General features: G+C 39.7%; 1 protein-coding gene across 7 annotated transcripts in view; it reads left to right on the forward strand.

Moving 5' to 3' along the window:
* The window catches only part of PLS3 (plastin 3), a 107482-nt gene that overhangs the window by 24587 nt on the left and 55524 nt on the right, over window positions 1-27371 (forward strand). For 2 of the 7 annotated variants that reach the window (XM_053917308.2, XM_071220236.1), the window contains exon 2: window positions 15656-15792. The exons of 4 other annotated variants lie outside the window; for them this stretch is intronic. The gene's annotated coding sequence lies outside the window, so the exon portion shown is untranslated. Of the gene's footprint in view, window positions 1-15652; window positions 15793-27371 lie in introns of all 7 variants that reach the window. One more of the 7 variants, XM_053917307.2, reaches the window with a different exon arrangement.

A 27371-nucleotide genomic window follows, 5' to 3' on the forward strand; every position in this document is an offset into this window, starting at 1 on the left:
TGCATTAAAAGTGCTAAATGTTTGGTCTTGGTTATGTAATAAACCACTGTAGCAAATAACAATAAGTTTAGTTCCTTTAGGAGGCAACATCATTACCATGAATTCATTTAATAGATACTGAGTGTCTACCCTGTGCCAAGCACTGTTCTAAATGCTTGAGATAGATTGGTGAAGACAAATCACAGCCTTTGTAGAGCTTAATAAATATAAATAGTAAGACAGAGCAATGTAAAATAATTTAATGCTATCATTCCACTTTTAATGACCTTCATTGAACGAGTTTTGAGAACTATTACACGTTTTATCTGAAGTTTGAATAGGAAAAAATGACAATTTGTTTGGGATATATGGCAGTAAGCTGAAGCTGATAATTAATTTGATTTTTTTAAAAAATTTATGTTTTGATTATAGTTTGATTATTTGATTCTCACTTTTATTTTTTTATTTATCAGTGATCAGAGTTATAATTACACCCCTTAAGTAACTGAGGAATGTTATGAGATTAACTTATGGCTTTATTCTTTAGGTGGGCTTAATTTGGGGAGAGGCTGATGGTGAAAGGATATAGTAGCCCTGGAAATTGGTGTTAAAAGTATGGTATTTGTAAACTTTGTATTCTGTCATATGAAGAATTATACAATACTTAATGCATTTAATGTGTACTGTGGAAAATGAATGTACTGCTCAGTTATTTTTGTCTGTGTGAATAGTACAAGAGCTGACTCAAAGGAGATGACAGGATGGTTCCTGTTCTGAAGTGAAATAAGATGATGGGTTGTGGTGAAAAATTATGTGATCATGCCCATATTTGCTCACATCTCTTATTTCTTACTTTTTATACAGGAAAACCAGAGACAGCCTCATTTCTTATTTATAGTTTCCTTTTTGTATTTTCTCATTTTCTTTATTTTCTTTTCATGCCATTTTTTCTTTTTCTCTTAAAATTGCATTGTAATGATTTGTAATTTAGTTGGTTCAAGCTGTGCTTTGCAATAACATTAGTACTCCTTAGGATGGGCATTGTGGAGGTGTTATACCCATGTTAGGGAATCGATTACATATATGGATACACACTCCAAGCCCCTTGGGTGTGAAAGACATGTTTCATAAATCTTTATGTTTCTTGATGTCGTCTAGTATAGTGCCTTTTACAGAGTGAACTATAGTCACCACAGGTGTCTTTTTAAAAAATATTTTTATTGATTATACTATTACACTTGTCCCACTTCCCACCCTTTATTCCCCTGCGCCCTGCATACCCACTCCCACACACATCTCCCCCCCCCCCCCACTGTAGTTCATGTCCGTGGGTCATACTTATAAGTTCTTTGGTTTCTACATTTCCTATACCATTCTTACCCTCCCCCTGTCTATTTTCTACCTACCATTTATGCTACTTATTCTCTGTACCCTTCCCCCCTGCTTTCCCCCTCCTGCTCCCCCGCTGATAGCCCTCCATGTGATCTCCATTTCTGTGGTTCTGTTCCTGTTCTAGTTGTTTGCTTAGTTTGCTTTTGTTTTTGTTTTAAGGTTCAGTTGTTGATAGCTGTGAGTTTGTTGTCCTTTTACTGTTCATATTTTTGATCTTCCTTTTCTTAGATGAGTCCTTTTACCATTTCATATAATAAGGGCTGGGTAAGATGGCGGCGTAGGTAGACACACTGCGCCTCCTCACACAACCAGAACTGACGGAAAATCCAACGGCAAGGAAGTCTGACACCAAGTGGCTGGGAAGGAGGCATGCATCCAGACCAGTAGGAGGGGCGGAGACGGGCACCGGGGCGGAAAGGACTCGCCTGGCAGTGGCGGGACTGAGACTGGCGGAGTGTGGGATGAAAGGCGCAGGCAGTCTGACGACTGGCAGACCCTGCGGCCCCACATTCACGCACAGATAAACTGAGAGGGCCGGACTCAGAGTGGTGGAGAATGGGGCAGGCAGAGCAGCAGGTAGCACCCTGCAGCCCCATATTTGCGCACAGATAAACCGGACTAACGGCGGGGAGCAAAGCAGACCTCGCAACCCAGGGCTCCAGCTCGGGGAAATAAAGCCTCAAACCTCTGATTGAAAACGCACGTGGGGGCTGGGGCAGCAGCAGGAGAGACTCCCAGCCTCATGGGAGAGGTCGTTGGAGAGACCCGCAGGGGCCTAGGGCGTGCACAGGCCCAGCCACTCGGGAACCAGCACCAGAGGGGCCCAGTTTGATTGTGGGTATCGGAGTGAAAGATTGAAATCCGGAGGAGAGTGAACCGGGCACAAATCCTCCCTCTCGGCCCCTCCCCCACATTCAGCATCACAGCATTGCTACCAGCGTTACCCAGCCCCAGTGAACACCTAAGCCTCCGCCCCTTAAAGTAACAGACACGCCAAGACAAAAAAAAAAAAAAAAAAAAAAGGCCCAAATGACAGAACACTTCAAAGCTCCAGAAAAAATACAACTAAGCGAGGAAGAGATAGCCAACCTATCAGATGCACAGTTCAAAACACTGGTTATTAAGACGCTCACAGAATTGGTTGAATCTGTTCGAAAACCAGATGAAAAATGAAGCCTATGCTAAGAGAAACAAAGGAAAATGTACAGGGAACCAATAGTGATGGGAAGGAAACTGGGACTCAAATCAACAATTTGGAGCAGAAGGAAGAAAGAAACATCCAACCAGAAAAGAATGAAGAAACGAGAATTCGGAAAAATGAGGAGAGGCTTAGGAACCTCCAGGACATCTCGAAAGGTTCCAACATCTGAATTATAGGGGTGCCAGAAGGAGAAGAGGAAGAACAAAAAAATTGAAAACTTATTTGAACAAATAATGAAGGAGAACTTCTCCGATATGGCAAAGGAAATAGACTTCCAGGAAGTCCAGGAAGCTCAGAGAGTCCCAAAGAAGCTGGACCCAAGGAGGAACACACCAAGGCACATCATAATTACATTACCCAACATTAAACGCAAGGACCTACATCCAAGATTACTGTATCCAGCAAAGCTATCATTTAGAATGGAAGGGCAGATAAAGTGCTTCTCAGATAAAGTCAAGTTAAAGAAGTAATCATCACCAAGCCCTTATTATATGAAATGTTAAAGGGAGTTACCTAAGAAAAAGAAGATAAAAAATATAAACAGTAAAAATGACAGCAAACTCACAGTTATTAACGACCACACCTAAAACAAAAACAAGAGCAAACTAGGCAAACAACTAGAACAGGAACAGAACCATAGAGATGGAGATCCCATGGAGGGTTGTCAATAGGGGAGTGGGAGGGGGAGAGGGGGGGAAAGGTACAGAGAATAAGTAGCATAGATGATAGGTGGAAAATAGACAGGGGGCGGGTAAGAATAGTGTAGGAAATGTAGAAGCCAAAGAACTTATAAGTATGACCCATGGACATGAACTATAGGGGGGGAATGTGGGAGGGACGGGGTGGGCAAGATGGAGTGGAGTGGGGGGGGGGAAATGGGACAACTGTAATAGTATAATCAATAAATGTATTTAAAAAAATAAGGGCTGGGTGATATGAACTCCTTTAACTTTACCTTATCTGGGAAGCACTTTATCTGCCCTTCCATTCCAAATGATAGCTTTGCTGGATAGAGTAATCTTGGATGTAGTCCTTGCCTTTCATGACTTTGAATACTTCTTTCCAGCCCCTTCTTGCCTGTAAGGTTTCTTTTTGAGAAATCCACTGATAGTCTAATAGGAACTCCTTTGTAGGTAACTGTCTCTTTTTCTCTTGCTGCTTTTAAGATTCTCTTCTTATCTTTGATCTTGGCTAATGCAATTATGATGTGCCCTGGAGTGTCCTTCCTTGGGTCCAACTTTTTTGGGACTCTCTGAGCTTCCTGGATTTCCTGGAAGTCTATTTTCTTCAGCAGATTGGGGAAGTTCTCCTTCATTATTTGTTCAAATAAGTTTTCAATTTGTTGTTCTTCCTGTTCTCCTTCTGGCACCCCTATGATTCGGATGTTGGAACATTGAAAGATATCCTGGAGGTTCCTAAGCCTCTCCTCATTTTTTTGAATTCTTGTTTCTTCATTCTGTTCTGGTTGAATGTTTCTTTCTTCCTTCTGCTCCAAATTGTTGATTTGAGTCCCAGTTTTCTTCCCGTCACTATTGGTTCCCTGTACATTTTCCTTTATTTCACTTTTCATATCCTTCATTTTTTCCTCTAATTTGCGACCACATTCAACCAATTCTGTGAGCATCCTGATTACCAGTGTTTTGAACTACACATCTGATAGGTTGGCTATCTCTTCATTGCTTAGTTGCATTTTTTCTGGAGCTTTGATCTGTTCTTCCATTTGGGCCATTTTTCTTCTCTTAGCATGCCTGTTACATAGTAAGGGGCAGAGCCTTAGGTGTTCACCAGGGCGGGGCAACCCACATCCCTGCTTTGTGACACTGTATGTGGGGGAGGTGTCTGAGAGGGAACAGTGCTGGTTGCTCTGCTCTCTGCCGGTTTTCAGTCACTTCCCCTGCTACCCACAATCAAATTGGGCCATTCTGGTGCTGATTTCCTGGTGGGTGGCTTTGTGTACATTCTAGGACTCTGTGGGTCTCTCTAAGGAACTGTCCTGTGAGGCTGGGAGTTTCTTCCGCTGCCACCTCAACCCTCATAGGTGTTTTCAGTCAGAGGCTTTGAGGTTTTATTTTTCCTCTTCTGGAACCTTGGGTTTTGAGGTCTATCTCATTCCCTAGTTGTTCCTCCCAGTTTATATGCATGGGAACGTGGGACCACCCAGTCTGAAAGCCACCACCTCATCTGCTTGGCCAGCCACTGCCTTCCTGTCAGTCCTCTCCACCTGGCTATGTGTCTCCACCCCTCCTACTGTTTTGGATGAATGTTTCTTCTTTAACTCCTTGGTTGTCGGACTTCCATACAGTTTGATTTTCTGTCAGTTCTGGTTGTTTTTTGTTTTTAAAATTGATGTTGTCCTATTTCGTTGTGCGAGGAGGCACAGCATGTCTACCTACGCCTTCATTTTGGCCAGAAGTTCACAGGTGTCTTTTAAATAAGTTCCTTGCCCTATATGTAGGTCAGTTGATAATTTGGACAAGGTTTATAATTTAATGTATAATAAGGCATCCTATTCTAAAATGTTGGTAGATTTAATTACTTTGTTACACAAATACAGAGCTAATGAAGACTTACTGGGGAGACAACCCTTGGAATATTAAAATTAGGATATTTTGTGCCCTTTTCCCACACCCAATATGAAAAAGATGATTACATAAACCAGATCTACTTGATTATTCACACTGACACATCCATGCAACAGGAAGTTTCTGTAACTAATGCTGTTCCTACTATAAATTTCCTGAACTTTCCAGTATAGTTCAAAATTATAGTAGTGATTTCCTGCATGTTAATTTGGTACCTGTTTTATGTTAGATCTTTTTGCTTGAATTCTTTACTCACTTTGGGTGTTACCTATTTGTTTGTTTACTTCATAAATTAGGAAGATGGATAGAATCCTGTTTCACTAAAGGAAAATAGGTGACTATTATTGAGGTGTGTCCTTAAGCCCAGTAGGAGATGCCTCCACTGTGCTTGTCACACATGGGAAGACTATATATGGTACTGGGTGTGGTGGAGAGCATGACATTTGAATGAAAGTTGGAAGAGACATTGAAAATACTGTATCTGTCCTTGTGTCCTTTCAAGGGGGAGGGTAGAGGTGGGGGAGGGAGGTGGGACTAGCTGGGGTGGGGTGGAGGGAAGGGGACAAAATGCAGACAATTGTAACTGAATAAAAATAAATATTTTTTTCCATACCTTAAGATTTTTTTTTAAATTTTTATTGTTATTCAATTACAGTTGTATGCCTTTTCTCCCCATCCCTCCACCCCACCCCAGCTGAACCCCCCTCCTTCCCCCACCTTGACCCTCTGCCTTGATTTTGTCCATGTGTCCTTTATACTAGTTCCTGTAATCCCCTCTCCCCACTGTCCCCACCCCACTCTCCCTTGGCTATTGTGAGATTGTTCTTAACTTCAATGTCTCTGATTACATTTTGTTTCCTTTTTTCTTCTATTTATTATGTTCCAGTTAAAGGTGAGATCATATGGTATTTGTCCCTCACCATCTGGCTTATTTCACTTAACATAAAGCTCTCCAGTTCCATCCATGCTGTTGCAAAGGGTATAAGCTCCTTCTTTCTCTCTGCTGCGTAGAATTCCATTGTGTAAATGTACCATAGTTTTTGGATCTACTCGTTTGCTGATGGGCACTTAGGTTGCTTCCAGTACTTGGCTATTGTAAATTGTGCTGCTATGGACATTGCGGTGCACAGGTTCTTTTGGGTTGGTGTTTCAGGGTTCTTAGGGTATAATCCCAGCAGCGGAATTGCTGGGTCAAAGGGCAGTTCCATTTTTAGTTTTCTGAAGAAATTCCATACTGTTTTCCACAGTGGCCTCACCAGTCTGCATTCCCACCAACAGTGCACTAGGGTTCCCTTTTCTCCGCATCCTCTCCAACATTTGTTTGTGGATTTTTTTATGTTGGTCACTCTGACTGGTGTGAGATGGTACCTCATTGTGGTTTTAATTTGCATCGTTCTGATGGCTAGTGATGCTGAGCATCTTTTCATATGTCTCTGGGCCCTCTGTATGTCTTCCTTGGAGAAGTGTCTGTTCAAGTCCTTTGCCCATTTTTCAATTGGGTTGTTTGTCTTCCTGGAGTGCAGTCATGTGAGTTCATTATATATTTTTGAGATCAGACCCTTGTCCCAGGTATCATTAGCAAATATGTTTTCCCATACTGTTGGTTCTCTTTGTAATTTGGTGCTGTTTTCTTTAGCCATGCAGAAGCTTTTTATTTTGATGAGGTCCCATTTGTTTATTCTTTCCTTTATGTCCCTTGCTTTAGGGGACATGTCTGTGAGGATGTTGCTGCGTGCAATGTCTGAGCTTTTCCTGCCAATGTTTTCCTCAATGACTTTTATGGTGTTACGGCTTATATTTAAGTCTTTTATCCATCTTGAGTTTATTTTTGTGTATGGCGTAAGTTGGTGATCGAGTTTCATTTTTTTGCACGTAGCTGTCCAGATCTCCCAACACCATCTGTTGAAGAGGCTGTTTTTGCTCCATTTTATGCTCCGGCCTCCTTTGTCAAATATTAATTGACCATAAAAACTTCAGTTTATTTCTGGGCTCTCTGTTCTGTTCCATTGGTCTATGTGCCTGTTTTTATGCCAGTACCAGGCTGTTTTGATTACAGTGGCCTTGTAATACAGTTTGATATCAGGTATTGTGATCCCTCCTGCTTTGTTCTTCTTCCTCAAAATTGCTGCATCTACTCAGGGTTGTTTATGGTTCCATATAAATTTCTGAAATGTTTGATCTATATCTGTGAAATATGTCATGCGTACTGTAGGAGGGATTGCATTGAATCTATAGATTGCTTTGGGTAGTATGGCCATTTTGATGATGTTAATTCTTCCAATCCATGAGCATGGTGCATGCTTCCATTTCTTTGTGTCTTCCTTAATTTCTTTCTTCAGTGTTGTGTAGTTTTCTGAGTACAGGTCTTTTACCTCCTTGGTTAGGTTGATTCTTGGTAATTTATTTTTCTTGTTGCTATATCAAATGGGATTTTTTTCCTGATTTCTATTTCTGCAGTTTCATTGTTGGTGTACAGGAATGCCTTTGATTTCTGAGTATTGACTTTGGCTGTTTTGCCAAATTCATTTATTAGGTCGAGTAGTTTTTTGGTGGAGTCTACAGGATTTTCCATGTGCAGTATCATGTCATCTGCAAACAGTGACAGTTTCATTTCCTCCTTTCCAATTTGGATGCCTTTTATTTCTTTTTCTTGTCTGATTGCTGTGGCTAGGACTTCCAACACTATGTTGAATAGGAGTGGTGAGAGAGGGCATCCTAGTCTTGTTCCTGATCTTAGTGGGAAAGCTCTAAGTTTTTGTCCATTGAGTATGATGTTGGCTGTAGGTCTCTCATATATGGCCTTTATTATGTTGAGGAATGCTCCCTTTATTCCCACTTTGCTGAGTGTTTTTATCGGAAATGGGTGCTGTATCTTATCAAATGCTTTTTCCGCATCTACTGATATGATCATGTGATTTTTGTCTTTACAGTTATTGATGTGATGTCTTATGTTTATTGATTTGTGAATATTGTACCATCCTTGCATCCCTGGGATGAATCCCCCTTGACCATGGTGTATGATCTTTTTAATGTATTGCTGGGCGCGGTTTGTCAATGTTTTGTTGAGAAATTTAGCATCTGTGTTCATCAGCGATATTGGCCTGAAGTTTTCTTTCTTCGTTGTGTCAATATCTAGTCTTGGCATTAGGATGATGCTGGCTTCATAAAAAGAGTGTGGGAGTCTTCCATCAGTTTGGATTTTTTCGAATAGTCTTTGAAGGATAGGGGTTAGATCTTCCTTAAATGCTTTGTAGAATTCTCCTGTGAAACCATCTTCGTCCCGGGCTTTTGTGTGTTGGGAGTTTTTTGATGACTGCTTCAATTTCGTCTGCTCTGATTGGTCTGTTCAGGTTTTCTGCTTCTTCTTCATTCAGTTTTGGAAGATTATATTTTTCTAGAAATGTGTCCATTTCACCTAGGTTTTCAAATTTCTTGGCACACAGTTCTTCGTAGTAATTTCTTATAATCCTTTGTATTTCTGTGGTATCAGTTGTAATCTCTCCCCTTTCATTTCTAATTGTGTTTATTTGGATCCTCTCTCTTTGTTTCTTGATGAGCCTACTTAAAGACTTGTCGATTTTGTTTATCTTTTCAAAGAACCAGCTGCTGGATTCATTGATCCTTAGAATTGTGCTTTTAGTCTCTATGTCATTTAACTCTGCTGTGATCTTGGTTATTTCCTCCCTTCTGCTTGCTCTGGGCTCTCTTTTTTGTTGTTCCTTGAGTTCTTCTAGGTGTAGTGTTAGGATGTTTGTTTGAAATGTTTCTATCTTTTTAAGGTAGGCCTGTGTTGCTATGAACTTCCCTGTCAGGACTGCCTTTGCTGTGTCCCATAAGTTTTGGGTTGTTTTGAGTTCATTTTCATTTGTTTCCAGAAAGTTTTTGATTTCTTCCCTAATCTCGTTCTTGACCCATTCATTGTTTAATAGCGTGCTACTCAGTCTCCATGATTTTGAGTGTTTGGGGTTTTTTCCTTTGGAGTTGGTTTCTAGTTTCAGTTCCTTGTGGTTAGAGAAAATGCTGGATATGATTTCAATTTTCTTGACTTTGTTGAAGCTTGCTTTGTGTCCTATCATGTGGCCTATCTTTGAAAAATTTCCATGTACACTTGAAAAGAATGTGTATTTTGCTTCTTTGGGATGAAAAGCTCTATATATATCTGTTAAGTCCATTTCCTCTAGGTTTTTGTTCAGTGACACATTATCCTTGTTCATATTTTGTTTGGAAGACCTGTCCATTTTTGACAGTGAGGTGTTAAAGTCCCCTACTATAATTGTGTTGCTGTCAATATCTTTCTTGAAGTCCTCCAAGATTTTCTTTATGTATTTGGGTGCTCCTATGTTGGGTGCTTAGATATTGACAATGTTTATGTCTTCTTGGTGGATTCCTCCCTTGAGTATTATGAAGTGACCTTCTGGGTCTCTCTTTATGGCCCTTGTTTGTAAGTCTATTTTGTCTGATATGAGTATTGCTACCCCTGCTTTCTTTTCCTGTCCGTTTGCTTGGAAAATTTGTTTCCAGTCCTTCACTTTCAGTCTGTGTAAGTCTTTTGTCCTGAGATGGGTCTCTTGTAGGCAGCATATGTGTGGGCCATGTTTTCTTATCCTTTCAGCTATTCTATGTCTTTTGATTGGAGCATTTAATCCATTTATGTTTAAGGTTATTATCGATAGGTAGTTATTCCTTGCCATTATTTCCTACCTGTGTTCCTCTGTCTTTCTCTTTTCCTTCCTTTCCTTAAAGCAGTCCCTTTAGCATCTCTTGTAGAGCTGGTTTGGTGGAAGTATATTCTTTTAGACTTCTTTTGTCTGGGAAACTCTTTATTTGGCTTTGTATCTTGATTGAGAGCCTTACTGGGTAAAGTAGTCTTGGTTGCAGGCCTCTGGTTCTCATTACTTGGAATATGTTTTGCCATTCTCTTCTGGCTTGGAGTGTTTCCATTGAGAAGCCAGTTGCTAACCTTATTGGGGCTCCCTTGTCTGTTACTTCCTTTTTCTCCCTTGCTGTCTTTAAGATCCTCTCTTTGTCTTGGAATTTTCAATTTTAATTATTATGTGTCTTGCAGTGGACCTCTTTGGTTTCCTCTTTCTTGGGACTCTCTGTGTTTCCTGGATTTGGGTGACATTTTCTCTCCTCAGATTAGGGAAATTTTCCATCATTACTTTTTGAAACAGGTGTTCTATCCCTTGCTCTTCTTCTTCTCCTTCTGCTATTCCTATTATGCGGATATTGTTACGTTTCATGTTGTCCTGAATTTCCCTTATTCCCTCTTCATTCTTTCTGAGCATCTTTTCCTTTTCTTGCTCTTTCTGGGTGCTTTTTTCTACTTTGTCCTCCAGCTCGCTGATCCAATCCTCTGCTTCATCAAATCTGCCTTTCATTCCTTCTACTGTGTTCTTCAATTCAGAAATTGTATTCTTCATTTCCTCTTGGCCCTTGTTGATAGTTTCTATTTCCTTTTTCATGTTGATATAGTTTGCAATGAGTTCATTGTAGTTTCCTTGTGGTTTATGGTGGTTCTCTGTGAGCTCAGAGAGCTCAGTGAGCTTCCTGATAACCATTGATTTGAACTCAGTATCTTATGGTTGACCTGCCTCTTTTTCAGTTAGCATTCTTTCTGAGGCTTCCTCCTTTCCTTTCATCTGGGGATTGTTTCTTTGTCTTCCCATTGTTTGTGAGACTCTATTTGTTAGCCTCTGCTTCTTAAATTGATCTTTTCTGACTCCCTGGTTTTATGGTATGAACTTCTATGGTAAAATGCCAATGGGATTCAGTGGTGCTGTCTCCTTAATCTCCTGTGCTCACTGGTCTTGTGCTGATGTTTATGGGTATAACACGGTCTAACTCTGGTCTTTTCAGCACTGCAGGTTTTCTTGTCTCACCTGTGGGAAAAAGAGAAGGGGGGGCAAAAAAAAAATGAAAGAAGGGAAGGAGGGAAAAGGGAATAGAAATGGAACGGAAGGAAGGAAGAAGAAATAAAGAAAGATCGGAGGCAAGATAAGGAGGAATTTTAACAAAAATTAAAAGAATAAATAAAAGATAGCAGGAAGAAGGAATAAAAAAGGTAAAGGATGGAAGGAAGAAGGAGTGAAAAAAAGAAAGAAGGACAGAAAGGAAGAAGGCATTCAGGGGGAAAGGAGAAAAAAAACAAAGTCTTCTGTTGGCTTTAAACAGGTCAGGTTAGTTCTGCTGGTCTTCCTGTCTGTGGAATGGGAGGGTGTGGTTGGAAGGATGGGTTTCACTTTTCTCCCTTCCTGAGCCACACTCTTTGCTGTTGTTCAGCCTCCAGTCCAATTCCTCCGGGTCCTTCTGCTCCCCACTAGGCCTTTAGTTCACCAGCTGTGGTGTCCTTGAGTTACACCAACTAGGGGCAACTCACATTCCACCTTCTTGCTCTTTGCTGTCTTAGATGCTAGGGGCTCTCGGTGCTGCTATGGGGTATTTCAGCCCCCTACTGGGTCGAGTCTTTCCAGGGAATGTAGTCTCCCCTAGACCTGCAACTCCCCTCTGCTGGGCATTGTGCCTTCCTCCTAGAGAGCCAGTAGGCCCTGCAGGGTTCTGTGCACAGGGGCTATGTAGGAGTTTTTCAGAACAGGTGCTTTTGGGTGTGGTTGCCTGCAGGCAGCCAGGCCCTTGACTGAGTTGTGTGGCCCATCTGGGTTTTGGGCCTGGGTTGGCTGCCGATCTCCCATTTTGGTGTGTGCACTGGGGCAGCCAGCCACTGATCCGTTTTTGCACCCACCCAAGGTTTCAGGTGTGGGCGCCCAGCCGGGGTTTCAGGTGTTGGCCCCAGGCCACTGATTGGGTTACGCACCCACTGGGGCACTTTGGGTCTGGCGCCCAGGTAGCTGGGCCGCTTATCAGTGCGTGCGCTCACCCGGAGTTTCAGTTGTGGGCCCCCAGTCCGCTAATCTGGGTGTGCGCCAGCCGGGTTTCAGGTGAGCGCTGGGGCTGCTTTTCCGTGTTCATAGTCCAGGGGTGGAGGGGGGAGGGGCGCCAGAGGCCACGGCTGCTGATGAGAGTTCTCTAACTAGCAGCTTAGTGCCTCTATTTTCTTTTCCTTTTTGAGAAATTCTTCCTATTCAAGCCCCTCTGGTCCAAACAAACACCTGGCTGCTCACACAGCCCAGCCTGGCTCCCTCCCAAGAATGCTGCAGCAGACCCTGAGCCCTAGCCGGGGCTTCAGCTGCCCTGGTCCCTGCGCTGGTCCCAGGGACCTGATTGTCCTTAAGCACTCTTCTTACCGTTTGGTCTTTCAATGTCCTCTATCTTTGGTCTCCGATCTTCATATATGCTGGAATACCGTTGGCTGTTCGCTCTGCTCCTCAGATCAGCTAGGTATTTCCCTGGCGTTGAGGGGAAGTGGACTCTGTTCCCACCTATCTCGCCGCCATCTTCTCTCTGCATACCTTAAGATTTAACAAATAAATAGATTTAAAAAAAAGAAAAGAACAAATTAACTTAATAAATTTCTCTTGGGAATAAAATATTTCTGAAATGAAATAAATAAATAAATAAATAAATAAATAAGTAGTCTTGTATACAGAAAAAGAAATACTATATCTGCATCTTGTGTTCTAACTGTATATTACACTGATGTGTCTATGAAATTCAGACAGCATAGGGTGTACCTCTTTCTTTCCTTTCCACCCTGTGGGCTGTGTGTTCCACAGGTGCATGTGTGTGAACTTTTAATTTTATGAATTTGTTTGGGGAGAGGGAGAGAGAGAGAGAGAGAGATTGAGAGCCTTATCTGTATAGATGAAACATAGGTTTGTTTCCATAGGCTTTCCTCAGCATTCATCATGATGAATTTGAAATAAAGTGTAAAAGTTGTTTTCATTTTGTGGCCTGTTTATAAAACTGTGAAATGTATTACACAACCCTTGTCATCATCCTCTATTCCAAAACCAATTTTCATTACCCATAGTAAAAATACAAATTCTGTTAATACACACACACGTGCACATACACAAACACTCCTCCTCCCACCCACCCCACACAGCACACACTACCTCAGATGATGAGTGAAACATTTAGAAGGTTACAAAATGGACCAAAGATGAAAACTGGTTAAACTATCGATGTGATAGGACAGTCTTTTAGGAAATGTTGTAGTGGTTAATAAGTAGATGCTATGCACTTCTGAAGGGGTACACATTCCTAGAAATTTGACCACAATGTTTTGTAGTTTAAATGAATTCTGTAATAATATGGTGAATAGATTTTAAAATCAGCGACTTAGTGTTGGTTGACAGGCTTCACAATGATCAAAGATGAGCCTTAGAGTTCAGAAAGCTAGAAAGCATATACATTCCAGATGAACAAGAAAGGGAAAGTCAAGGAAGCCGCCATTTCTAGGTAGCCTATCATTGAGGAAGTTAATAGCACTTGAGACAGACCCATCTAAGTGGTTTGAAGTGACAAGTTTGGCTGAAGAAAAAGTAAGGCTGGAGAAACCCAATGTCTCTGATCTAATGCTGATACTGTCTTCTTACCTGAGGCAATTGCCTGTGCCCTGATTTTCTCTGTAAATTGCATGATAATACATACATGTATATCCTTCCAGGTAGCTCAAGTGCTTGAGAATTACTTGCTATCTCATATATTCCCTGATATGCAGAAGTCAGATAGTGCTATGCTTGGTTTACAAATGGTGAAATTGAGACTTGGGAAAGTTGAACAGGCTTCATGCAGTGAGTCAGCAACAAAGACCTGGGAAAACATGTCCTCTGGCTCCTGCCACTATATTCCTTCTGTTCTGGATTGTGTTGCCTCTTAATGTTTTATGGGGTTTTTGTGATTGATGAGATAAGTTAAAGTTATTCTATTAAGGAGATAAAATGTAATCCAGTGTCTGCTAATGGTGGTTAGTGATGAGGACAGGAGAACACTCTGCCTTCTTAACGTGGACTATCAGATACTTTTCACAAGTGGATGCAGTGTGAGTCGCCTCCTTATTCTGGGAAATCAATATATTATGATAAAATGTTTCACTGTGTTTGCTTTATATTATTTATAAAGGACTGGAGTACTATTATCTCACTTTCATTCCTATTAGGCAGATAGAGCAGATGATGTTATGCCTGTTGTATCCCAGGTACATTATAATAGTGGCTGCCACTTACTAAGCGCCTTGCTGGAGCCAGATCCTCTTCTATACTTATATTGTCTCACTTAATCATCATAGCAATCTTATGAAGCTTATGGAATTAGCTCCACATTTATAGATATGAACATGGGGCTCAGAGAAGCTAAGTAATTTGTTCAAGGTCACACAGACTTCAAATTTGTCAGCCTCCTAAGGCTCTGATGCTCCCATTGCACTCCATTTTTTTCCAAATGATTTTTTTCAGTGTTAGACATGGTCTCCTGAGTCTAGTGTGTCACTCCTGTTGATTTTCTGTTCTCTCCCATAAATGGCACTCCCCACAAACCAGTTGGTTAATTTAGCAATTCACTGATTAGAATTGGCTATGCCAGTTAAAAAGACAATTTCGATAACAAGAACAGTAGTGATCACCTTGGCTGATGTGGCTCAGTGGATTGAGCACTGACCTGTGAACCAAAGGGCTGCTGGTTCAATTCTCAGTCAGGGCACATGCCTGAGTTTTGGGCCAGGTCCCCAGTAGGGCACGTGAGAGGCAACCACACATTGATGTATCTCTCCCTCTCTTTCTCCTTCCCCTTCCCCTCTGTCTGAAAATAAATAAATAAAATCTTTAAAAAAAAAGAATAGCAATGATCACATATAAAATGCTTGTTTTGTGGCAGGTTATGATCTAAACAGATTGAACAGACATTAAATCACTTAAGCATCACAACAACGTACAAGGTAGTTTACTATTATGTGAAGTAGTTACTATTATCATTCCTGGATGTGAAAACAGGCACAAGAGCTTAAGAAACGTGCCTAAGAACATGCATAGCTAGAAAATTGTCAAACCAGATTGAACCCAATCTGGCTCTAGAGCTCTTAACTGCTCTGCAGTCTTGCCTCTCAGTGGAAAATTCAGTTGAAGTATTGGCTTAGTTCCTATATGCGACACTGGCAGAAAATAAAATTCCTACACTTAACAGCTTACATTTCAACAGAATACAGGTGCAGTAGATACTCACAATAAATGCTGCAACACCTGGCTCACAGAGGGTAAATGTTTTACGAAAGTATGAATGAGTTTGGATCAAAATGAATAATAGAGAACATAAGTGGCCTGAGAGTTAGCTCTCCTAAGTAATATACTAATGACTTGGGTACTGGGGACAGGCTGCTTCCATCCATGTCTTCTAAAATAAGCAGGTTACTTGGCTAATGTTCAAACTCTAAATAGGTATGTGGGTTGTATCTATTTGACCTGAACCAACTTTAAATTCCCTGGTGTTTTTGCATGATTTCAGTGGTGCTGGAATGATGGCAAAAACACTGTGAGGCAGGCAGGCAGGAAGGGAATTGGTAAGTGTTGTATCATTCTTTTGTCAGGGTGTTCTCTTTTTCTAGCAGGAAGTGTTATGACTTGCTCTCTGAAGTTGCAATTGTAAGAAGAATGTTGGGTTTCCAGATTGGCATTCTGAGCATGGGAGGTTCCGTCTATTAGTGCTGCGAGAAACAAACAGGTTTCCTCTGGTCTTCGCAGAAGGGTAACTATTTTATTATTATTATGTTAGGCTCTAACTTTTAGGTTACTGAATATTTAAGCACAGATTTACTTCAAAGGTAGTTAAGCATTTAGAGACCCTTTATTTATTACAATAGAATCCAATTTAAGAGAAATTTTTGAAGTTTAGATCTAACCTGTTCTCTATATATTCTGTCTTTTCTTTATTTGTGAGACAATTTTAGGGACTTTGTACTTTTTAAAAATTGGTTTTGAAATCCTAATTATATAGCCATATGTATCAAGTTACATGACCAAAGGTTTACATAACAGAAACTATTACTCTATATTTTGTGCAGCGGTGGGGGGTGGGGGGTTGGTGGGGTAGGATAGGGTAGAATTTCAAATGCCTTTGATCCCTGTTAAATGGTTTTTCTATATTCTGTGAAATAGAGGATGAGGTGTAGTTGTCATGACAACATGTCTTGATTAAATTGGTATTCTACTCTTACAAAATTGCCTATACAAACCATTGTCCTAATGTTTATTTATACTTTACAAAATAAATGAAAACCTTTGGTGATGAGATTTTAGTAGTGTTATAACATAGTGGTGATAAGTGATTTTGATGCTTACAAAATCACCAGGGTTTTCCATTACATGGTAATCCTATAAGTTTCATTTCTCCATATTTTAATATAGTTAGTTCTATAAATCCCAACTCTGAGTTAAGGGTAACGTCTCAGAGTGGTTGCACTTAGTACACCTGTATGAAGTAAAAAGTGAAGTATGAAACAAAAGAATCTAGTTTCCAATTAACAAGTATTATATTTGAGAACCATATAAGCAGGGTATGTAACACTGCAGAACATACTTTCACTGACTAATAAATAAGCTCTCAACTTAGCTCAAACTCTAAGCTGAAATTGTATCTCTACTAATTTCTGAGTTGTACATCATAATATTTAGTTTGAGGTGAAGCATATTAGCTAGTCTGATCTTGCCTTGTGGGGGGTATGCGTGTGTATAGGTAGCTTTTAGCTTCAATGTTAATTTTCTAAGGCAAGGAGAATGGAAATACCCATCACGTGTGAAGATTAACTAATTTCATTAGCAGCAGGTACATTTTTCATAAAATATTCTGGTATTTTTTAACATGTCAAGGTTTACTTACCAAATACAGAAGGGACTAGACCTTTTAAAAAGGAAAGTACACTATTTCAATCCAAGCACTTAATACACTTTAGCTTTGTAAACAAGGGTGAAGGAGTGGTATTATTTTGTTGTCTTTGGGTTTGATATAGTACTCTTTATCACAAGCAAAGGGGCTTTAAGAATGTAATTAAGAGGTACATTAAATATCTACAAAATTCTTGTCTGGCAAGAATTTAAAGAATGTCTTCAATCTGATTAAATTGAATTGAATGTTTCTATTATTGGAAAAGTTATTAACTTATTTTTAAATAGCCATTGCTTAAAGATCTTATCCTTTTTAATGAAGTACAAAAAAAAAAAAAAAAAAGAAAGGAAACGTTTACTTAAAATGGAGGTATTGGATATTCTTCCAGGGAATGACACAGACTTAGGTACCCTTTGGGATTTAAGTGACTCACAGGTGCTTGGGGAAAAAAAAGATCAACTAGAATCTAGCTTATGATAGATTCTAGACTAGAATAAATGTATTTCTAGAAAATGAAATCCTGGGGTCTCTGGGGTTTGCATTAAAATACTTTATGATGCAGAAGAGGGAGGAAGGGAGGGAAAAACAGGAGAAGGAACAGGAAGAAGTAGTGATGAAACAGTTGTGGGAAATTCCTGATAAATGCAGACTCTGGATGATGGGTTTATGCACGTTTGTTGTACTATTTTCTCTTACTTTGTATATATTGAAAATTTTTATAATAAAAATTTAAGTATACCTTCCTTTGAAGCAATTTGCATTTATTTGTAAATCTTACTTTTATCTATAAATTGCAGGTTTGTCAAAATGTAATTTGTACATGATGTGTATTGTAAAGGTGAGATGTGCTGCTTGATTGCCAAAATTGTTGCACATAAAAAATGTTTCTGAAAGCAATCTTTCCATTTGACTCCCACCTACATTCAAAGGACTGGTTGCAAACATCTTGAAGAGTTTTGTAGTATCTTGAAGTATTAATCAAGAGTAGATAGTTAAAGCATACTAACAGGCCAATTGTATGTGAAGAATGTGGGAACATTACAATCTCTTGACTATTTTGTTCACAGCTTTCTCTAACAGAGTACGCATTTTTAAAACTACATGGACAACTGTCTAGCCTGCATTATGTTTAAGTTCACTTTCTCTACTTGCCTCCATGAGGGTTTATTCAACAAACATTTCATAGGTGCTTATTGTGGGCCAAGATACAAAGTCAAATAAGGTACCAACCCTGTCTTCAAGGAGCTCACAGACTAGTTGAGGAGATAGAGAAGTAGATGGTCTTCATGCACTGAAAGGGGCTATGGGAATTGGGGAAAGGGAGTTAGTGGTTAGCAACTGTGACTTTATGGTGCATCTCCTTGTAAACAATACAAACAAAATTTGAGGTGACATAGTTGTAAATATGAGAGAGGTAGGAAGAGGACTAACATAGCGTGATTTAACTCTGTACAGTCCCCTACACATGACTTTGCAAATAACAGCCATCTATGCTCCCCTGCCCTTCTTACAATAATGACCCTTCATACTTCTCTTAGGCATCCTCTGAGGTTGTTGGAGCAGTATACATGCAGGAGATAGCAGTCTCTTCTTCAAATTAAACAGTAAGCTAGTGTTTAAGTCTCCTTAAAGTTCTTGGATGAACCCAGGGAAAAATTTCAGTTATATATTGCCTGTGACTTGTGATTGGATAAAGGGCAGAGTTAGCCTTCACTCAAGGATAGAGCCTTCAAATGTTTATTTCTCAATTGATTGAGAATTTGAAACATATTTTATCATGGAAATAGTACCTAAAGATTTTCAGGTCACTTCACAAATGTCTCTCAAATGGTGTGTTAACTTGAAATGTTACGTTTTGTGTTTGTCTTATTTTCATCTAAATTAATTGTGGAAGAAGCGTTGTGCTAAATATATCTAGATTTATGTTCCGTCAGCCTGTTGCTTTATTCTTTCCTTAAGATTTTATGTATGTATGTATTTTTAGAGAGAAGGAAAGAAACATTGATGCACAAGAGAAACATCCATCGGTTGCCTCACGCACACACCAATTCGGGGACCTGGCCTGAAACCTAGGCATGTGCCCTGACCATGAAATCAACCTGGTGACCTTTTGACTTGAGAGACAATGCTCAACCCACTGAGCCACACCAAGCAGGGCCAGTTGCTTTATTTTTTTTTAGTCATGAATACTGTATAACCTAACATCATATATAACAGTGCCTCTTGGGAAACTACTGGTAGTTTTATTTGGGAGTATCTAGCAGTGACCCCTGTTTAGTTTTACCAATTTGCAGCTGAAATGTCAAGTATAATTACCAGATCTAGGCTTAAAAAACAACCTTGCTAAGTAAAGTATATTGTACATGTTGAATATTGATTTCATAGAGGTTTTCTGTTCACATTGAATACAGTAAGCAATTTTTAATAATGCTGAGGTGCTAAAGTAATAAACAGTAAAATCCTTTACCACTTCTTTCTTCTGCTTTAACCTTTCCTAAACTTTCAGGACGAGGAACCTCTGACAAATGTGAAGGCATTTAGAGTTCTACTCAGTTGTTTTGACTTGAAGAGTAACAAATCATTAAATTGAGAAAGATACATAACTAATCACTAAAAAACTATGTGTACCATAGTGATGGCTTATGCATGAAAAAATTCCTAAAATGAAAAGTAAATCACATAGATACCTGAGTGTTTGGTTATGTTTATACTACGTTATTAGCACTGATACAATGGGAGTGGTCATTCATGGTAAGAGTCTGAAATGAAGCAATATTAAATACAGTGAAGCAGAAGCATGTCATATATAGGAGTGAATGTGCCAATAAAAAGTAAACATTTGTGTCCTAATTTTTAAGAAGTATAGCCTGTTTTATTGTCAGTACTCAATTAACACCAGTGGGTATTTTTCCCTCTTTTCTTTTATTATTGTTCAAGTACAGTTGTCTCCATTTTCCCCCACCAGTCCCCCGCACCCCAGCCATCCCCACCTCCCACCCTCGATCCTACCCCCCTTTGGCTTTGTTGTTGTGTCCTTTGTACATGTTCCTGACAACCTTTCCCCCTTCTTCCCCCATTCTCCCCTCCCACCTCCCCTCTGATTACTGTCAGTTTGTTCTTTACTTCACTGTTTCTGGTTATATTTTGCTTGCTTGTTTGTTTTGTTGCTTAGGTTCCACTTATAGGTGAGATCATATGGTATCTGTCATTCATGCCTTGGCTTATTTCACTTAGCAAAATGATCTCCAGATCCATCCATGCTGTTGCAAAGAGTATAAGCTCCTTCTTTCTTTCTGTTGCATAGTATTCCATTGTGTAAATGTACCACAGTTTTTGATCCATTCATTTAGTGATGGGCACTTACATTGCTTCCAGCACTTGGCTATTGTTAATTGTGCTGCTATGAACATTGGGGTGCATAGGTTATTTTGGATTGGTGTTTCAGGACTCTTAAGGTGTAAGGTGGAATTGCAGGATCAAAAGGCAGTTCCATTTTTAGTTTTCTGAGGAAATTCCATACTGTTTTCCACAGTGGCTGCAGCAGTCTGCCTTCCCACCAACAGTGCACTAGGGTTCCCTTTTCTCCACAGCCTTGCCAGCACTTGTTGTTTGTTGATTTGTTTATGATGGCCATTCTCACCTGTGTGAAGTGGTATCTCGTTGTGGTTTTAATTTAATTATGATGGCTAATGATGGTGAGCATATTTTCATATGTCTCTAGGCCCTCTGTATGTCCTCCTTGGGGAAATTCTGTTCAGGTCCTTTGTCCATTTTTTAATTGAGTTGTTTTTCTTCCTGGAGTGGAGTTGTGTGAGTTCTTTATATATTTTGCATATCAAACCCTTGTCCTAGGTACCATTGGCAAATCTGTTTTTCCATATAGTTGGCTCTCTTTTCATTTTAATGCTGTTTTCTTTAACCATGTAGAAGCTTTTTATTTTAATGAAGTCCCATTTGTTTATTCTTTCCTTTATGTCCCTTGCTGTAGATGACGTATCAGTGAAAATATGGCTGCATGGAATATCTGAGATTTTCTTGCTTATGTTCTCCTCTAGGACTTTTATGGTGTCACAACTTATATTTAAGTCTTTTGTCCGTCTTGAGTTCTTTTTTGTATATGATATAAGTTGGTGGTCGAGTTTCATTTTTTTGTATGTAGCTGTCTAGGTCTCCCAACATGAGTTGTTGAAGAGGCTATTTTTACTCCATTTTATGCTTCTGCCTCCTTTATTGAATATTAATTTAACATAGAGACTTGGGTTTATTTCTGGGCTCTCTATTCTGTTCTATTTATCTATGTGTCTCTTCTTATGCCCGTACCAGACTATTTTGATTATTGTGAACCTGTAATATAGTTTGATGTCAGGTATTGTGATCCCCGCTACTTTGTTCTTTCTCAAAATTTCTGTAGCTATGCGGGGTCATTTACAGTTCCATATACATTATTGAAATGTTTGTTCTATAGCTGTGAAATATGTTATTGGTATTTTAATAGGGATTGCATTGAATCTATAAATTGCTTTGGGTAGTATGGACATTGGGATGATGTTAATGTTTCCAGTCCATGAACATGGTATATGCTTCCATTGTTTGTATCTTCCCTAGTTTCTTTCTTCAATGTTGTATAGTTTTCTGAGTATAGGTCTTTTACATCCTTGGTTAGGTTTATTCCTTGGTACTTTATTTTTCTTGTTGCTATATCAAATGGGATTTTTTTCCTGATTTCTGTTTCTGATATTTCACTGTTGGTGTACAAAAATACCTTTTACCTTTTATTTCTGTATATTGACTTTGTATCCTGCTGTTTTGCCAAATTCACTTATTAGGTCGAGTGGTTTTTTGGTGGAGTCTGTAGGAGTTTCTAAGTACACTATCATGTCATCTGCAAATTATGATAATTTTACTTCCTCTTTTCCAATTTGGATGCCTTTTATTTCTTTCTGTTGTCTGATCAGTATACACCAGTGCTTTTAAGAAATAACTTTTGCAGTATATATGTAGTCTGTCTAGAATGTATCCAGCCATGTAATAGGAATAATAGAGAAATTTATTGAAGAAGATATAAGAAACATTGTACATAGGACAATGATGCCTCAGTCCCCTTCAAAGTAGGCACCTTGGGACCGCATACAGTTCTCCCAGTCGCCATCAGCTGCCCCATCATATTTTCCTGAATCTCATCGATGGTCTGAAATCTCTTCCCTTTCAAAGGTGATTTTAGTTTTGGGAAATGTTAGAAGTTGCAGGGTGCCAAATATGAGCTGCAGGGGTGCTGAGTCACCATAGTGATTGATGTTTCACCAAAAAACTCTGCACGAGGTATGATGCATAAGTGGGCACATTGTCATGATGAAATGGCCCATCATCATTTGCCCATAGCTGTGCCCTTCTGAATCATTTGAATAGTTTCCACGGAGGAATGTTCAAGCTTAATGCAAATTTTGATGCAGATCCGTTGCTGTACTCAGACCTTTTGAATACGATGGCCACACAGTACACATGCTCACTCAATGGCATCTACTGCCCCACTGACTAGTCTGGTGAAGTCATCATTGTTCACACTTGCACATTCCAGTCCATTCTCCTTGGCTGCCAGGTTACATTGATGTCACACAAACCATTCTTGTTTTATTAATAATGGCTGGGCTTTTTCTGGACAGATCTCATATAATCTTTGCTGAATCTTTTGCCTACATTCAGTGTGTTTTGCACAATTATAGTTTTGGTGATTTCAGTTCAAGGACTAAGTCAATCCCTTATCCTTTAATGAAAACAAGTAAATATTTGGTAGAGAGAGGTCCCTCTCTATTTTCTGACAACCATTCATACTTCTAAATAGCTTGGTTGTGTTTGTTAGGGGCTTTGAAATTATTCCAATGGCTCTAATAGGCATGAGCCTTCTTTCCACAAAGTAATGTGTATATAGCCTCTTTGAATTTGTTTTTATGGTAAGAGTAGTTAATTGCCTTCTCTCATACATACGCTTTTAATTTTGCATTTGCTGCATTGCTCTATCCTGGGCAAAGTCCCTTAACTCTTGTTTCTAAAAGTCCCTAGGCTCTTGTTTCTTCCCTAATACAATTTCAGTAATCATTGGATATTGGGCATGCTGGGAATTATTCCTACCCTTGAAACGTGGCAGGTAGTTGGAGTAATTTTTGAGCCATGTCTCTGTACCTAGCATCCAGCAATAGATTACTGTTGGAGTACAAGAGAGGAAAATTAAGTTTAGACTCTGTTCTTGAGAAACAATTTTGAACTAAGACTTGAAGATCAAGTGGTTAGGCAAATATTTATGAGCTGTTGATAAAAGAATGGTTCTCTTTTATTGGGGCAGATTATTCTCTTTGACCAAATCTGAGGATCTGTGTGGAGGAGGCAGATGAACTGAATCTAATAGAATGGTGGATATCCCAGCTCAACTGTCCTCATGTCCACTTATATAAGTATAGGCAGAAGTCTATAATTAAATTGCTAAGTTTTGTGGCAAGATTTTCAATGCTGTGAGAATTGAAGAAAAAGAGCAGAGGTGGAGTCATTAGGAAACATGGTTTGGGAGAGGATGAGGCTTCTGCTGAACCTTGAAGATTGAGTAGAATTTGGATAGGAAGAGAAGAAAAGGGGGAGAGCATTATAAATGTGAGAGTTATATGTACAGAGGGGTTTTTTCCCTAGAGAGAGGGAAATAGGGAGGGGCAGGATGAAACAAAAGCTACTGAGTGTTGTTGAAAGGTAAAGTTGGTTAGAGGTCACTAATAGGGCCGCTCTAGAGGACCTTGGAATGTCAGGTAGAGATTTAGATACCTGTTTAGGCATAAGCAATTGTAGCTTCCTAAAAGGGAACTGACATGATCAAAATAGTTGTAGGTACTAGTTGTGGGTTTTTTTTAATTCAAAAGATATTTATTGAGAATGCACCGTGTCCATGCATTATACCAAGTGAATAAAGATGAATAAGCTGTATTTCTACTCTAATATTAAAGTTTGTAGTCTTGTTGATGAAATAAAGTCATTCAGTAAGTGTTTGTTGAGGAGGCTATATAGCATTAATGATTAAGAATACTGACTTTGGTGTTAGGCAGACCTGGGTTTGAGACCTGGCTCTACCTCTCTTACTATGTGACTTTATGCAAGTTACTCAAATTCTCTAAGCCCGTTGGCTTTTCTGTAAAATTGTAATAACAATATCACCTGGTTCATATAGGCTTTCTGAGAAGTAGCATGCATAATGTATATAAAGCATTTAGTATAGTCCATGTAAAATATAAGTCCTCTATAAATGTTAGCTGCTGTAATACAAACTTAAAATGATATGTTATTATATTGCCTTAACTATTATTATTACCTACTCCAGAGACACTGTGATAGGGGCTGGGAATATGAGGATGAATGGGATATGGTACCTGCCATAAAAGAACTTAGTATAATAGTATTAAATGCTATCACTGTGGTGACTATATTTTCCCATTCAAAAATTGGTACACATGGTCTGAAAGTAAAACAAAGTATTTAAAATTACAGCCATCTGAAAGAATCCAGAACTGACTGTAATAGAAGAAACACAGTTTTGTGAAAGTACTGGGAAGAGAGAATTTTTGGTCTCAGATGGGGACAGTCTGAAGATTCTTTCTTAAAACTGCTCTTAAAGTCCTGATTGGTGTGGCTCAGTTGGTTGGGCATCATCCTGCAAAGCTAAAGAACAATGGTTTGATTCCTGGTCAGGGCGCATGCCTGGATTGCGGGTTCAGTCCCAGGTCAGGGCTAGTGTGGGAGGCAACCGATTAATGTTTCTCTTTCTTTCTCCCTCCCTTCCTCTTTCTCTAAAAACAAAGAAATAAAATCTTTTTAAAAAATGCTCTTGAAGAGCCCTGGCTGTTGTGGCTCAGTGGATTGAGTGCTGGCCTGCAAACCAAAAGGTCGCTGGTTAGATTCCTGATCAGGGCACATGCCTGGGTTGCAGGCCGGGTCCCCAGTCGGGGGCATGTGAGAGGCAACCACACATTGATGTTTCTCTCTCTCTTTCTCCTTCCCTTCCTCTCTCTCTAAAAAAAAATAATAAAATCTTTTTGAAAAATGCTCTTGAAGAATAGATAGGAAGTGGCTGAGGAGCATTATATACAGGAGGACTGGAGGTGAGGAAATACAGGGTCTGTTTGGGGAGTGGGGCATCTTTATGGAGTGTGATTCAAGGGTGCACTGCATGTAATAGGCAGTAACATTAGGGAGATAGGCAGGTATCAATGTAGAAAAGTGTAGAGCCTTGGATGTTGTGCTTCAAAGTTGGGACTTTCTTTTGAATGGAATATATCAGAGATCTGTTCAGGAAATTAGCAGTGTAAAAAATACATTGGAAAGAGACAAGACTAGATAGATTAGCTACAAAAGCCTTTTGGAGTAGGCCAGACATGATATGATAAAAGAGTATGATGGAAGAACCCAGAATGCTTAGTGATTGATTTTACCCCTCTGTCTATTGTGGCCAAATTTGTAAAGCTGGAGACTGAGGAAGGTGGGGAAGTTGAAAAGGAAACCTGATTTACCAGGAGAGATACTTGAAAGGGGAGGAAATAACGTAGCAATAAGTACAGTTGTAGACATTAAAAGACTTTCTTGACTGGAATCCTCCTCACTGAGCTTCCTTCTCCCTTGGCCAGAGGCTCAAGTCTATATTTTTTGAAGAACTAGTGGGGAGAGGGGTCTATAGGAGCTACTATAAAGGACACAAGGACAAAATCAAGGGGGAGGGGAGAGGTGGGGGAGGGAGGTGGGACTGGCTGGGGTGGGGTGGAGGGATGGGGAGAAAATGCAGAAAATTGTAACCGAATAAAAATAAATTAATTAATTAAAAAAAAGAATTTTTAAATTTATTTTTAGAGAAAGGGAAAAGGTGAGAGAAAGGGAGGGAGAGAAACATCCATGTGTGAGAGAATCATAAATCTCAGTTGCCTCTTGCATGCCCCCAACCAGGAACCTGGCCTGCAAGCAAGGCACGTGCCCTGACAGAATAGAACTGGAGACGTTTTGGTTTGCTGGGTGATGTCCAACACACTGAGCCACATCAGTCAGGTCTCAAGTCCAGATTTTGACTGTAGCCCTTCTGAATTGGACCCTGACCTTCTGCTCCAGTTATGTGTGTCACAAACCCTAGGCACAATGCTCCAACCACACTGTCTTTCTCCATCTCCAAAAAGTACTCTTCTCTTTATTTGTGCCTAGAATGCCTTTATCAGTGATATCTGTCTGAGATAGTCCTTACTTACATTCTAAGATAAAGTTCAAAACTTACCTGCTCTGGAAAACTTTTCCTGATGCCTACCACTCAGTAAATATGATAGCACTAATGCTATGTCTTTTTTTTTTCCATGTTTCCCCCACTAGACAGTAAGCTCTTTGAGAAAAGGGGACTTTGTCTCCTAACTTTCTATATTTGCAGTACCCAACACTGCCTGGTACATACTAAGTCTTTAATTAAGGCTTGGCTATAAATAAATAAGTGGGTGAATGAATGTGGTAAACATTCAAGCTGAAATCTTCTGAAGTCATTTGGAAACATGGGATTGGAGCTTGAGTAAGCATAGTAAGAGTAGGTGAGCTGTAGCTCACAGAGTGTTGCACGCCCATCTGACCTGGAGACTAGTGCTGTTGACTTGCATAACTAGGGAGGAGGCAGGGTGGCAGTTTCTGTTGATACAGGTAGGTATGTGAAGTGTGGGTGTTCCAAAGCCCTGCCTGTTTGGGATGGAGGAAGGGGATAAAGACACACCTGTTTTTGTTGATCACTGTTGAATTTTCACACATAGCAGTGACTCTGTTGGTGTTTCTTTTCATTTATAGTATAAAATAATAGATTCTTCCATGTTTTGTCCACTCTTTGTTGCTCTCTTCATGATACTAGCTTAAGTGTGTGTTGCCAAATCTCTGATTTAAGTAATCAGCCTTGCTTTCCCAGTTCTATTTACCTGGCATACTCATGGCTAGGATAGTCTATGGTGATATATTCCCTGCTATTTTCTTTTAGTTGCCTTTCAATTTCAAGAAAAAAAATACAAAGTTCATTATCAACTCTTCATTACCCACAGATGAGATTCCCAATGTGTGTGCCCTGCCTCTTGGCCCACATGGTAATGAATGACAGATTAGTAAATAGATTATTCAGTCAGCTCCATTCCTAAAGTAAAGCATCTTAGAGGATGAAAACAGGCACCCTCCTCATTCCCTACAAATACCTTTCAGAATTTGAGTAATAGTTTCAGGTAGTTATTTGCAGGTACACCTTTCTCTACAAAGATTTGTGTTCAGGATTAAGCACAGTCAAATGAGGCAGTGGAGTGGTTTCATAATTGCTGTATTGTTTAGTCAAACTCCATAATTAGGGATGACTTCATAGGCATAAGATTCCTCTATGGGTGACGCCCTGAATTCAGACCCTGTTGTACACCATA

The sequence above is a fragment of the Desmodus rotundus genome, chromosome X (assembly GCF_022682495.2).
Source record: "Desmodus rotundus isolate HL8 chromosome X, HLdesRot8A.1, whole genome shotgun sequence".
NCBI lineage: Eukaryota > Metazoa > Chordata > Mammalia > Chiroptera > Phyllostomidae > Desmodus > Desmodus rotundus.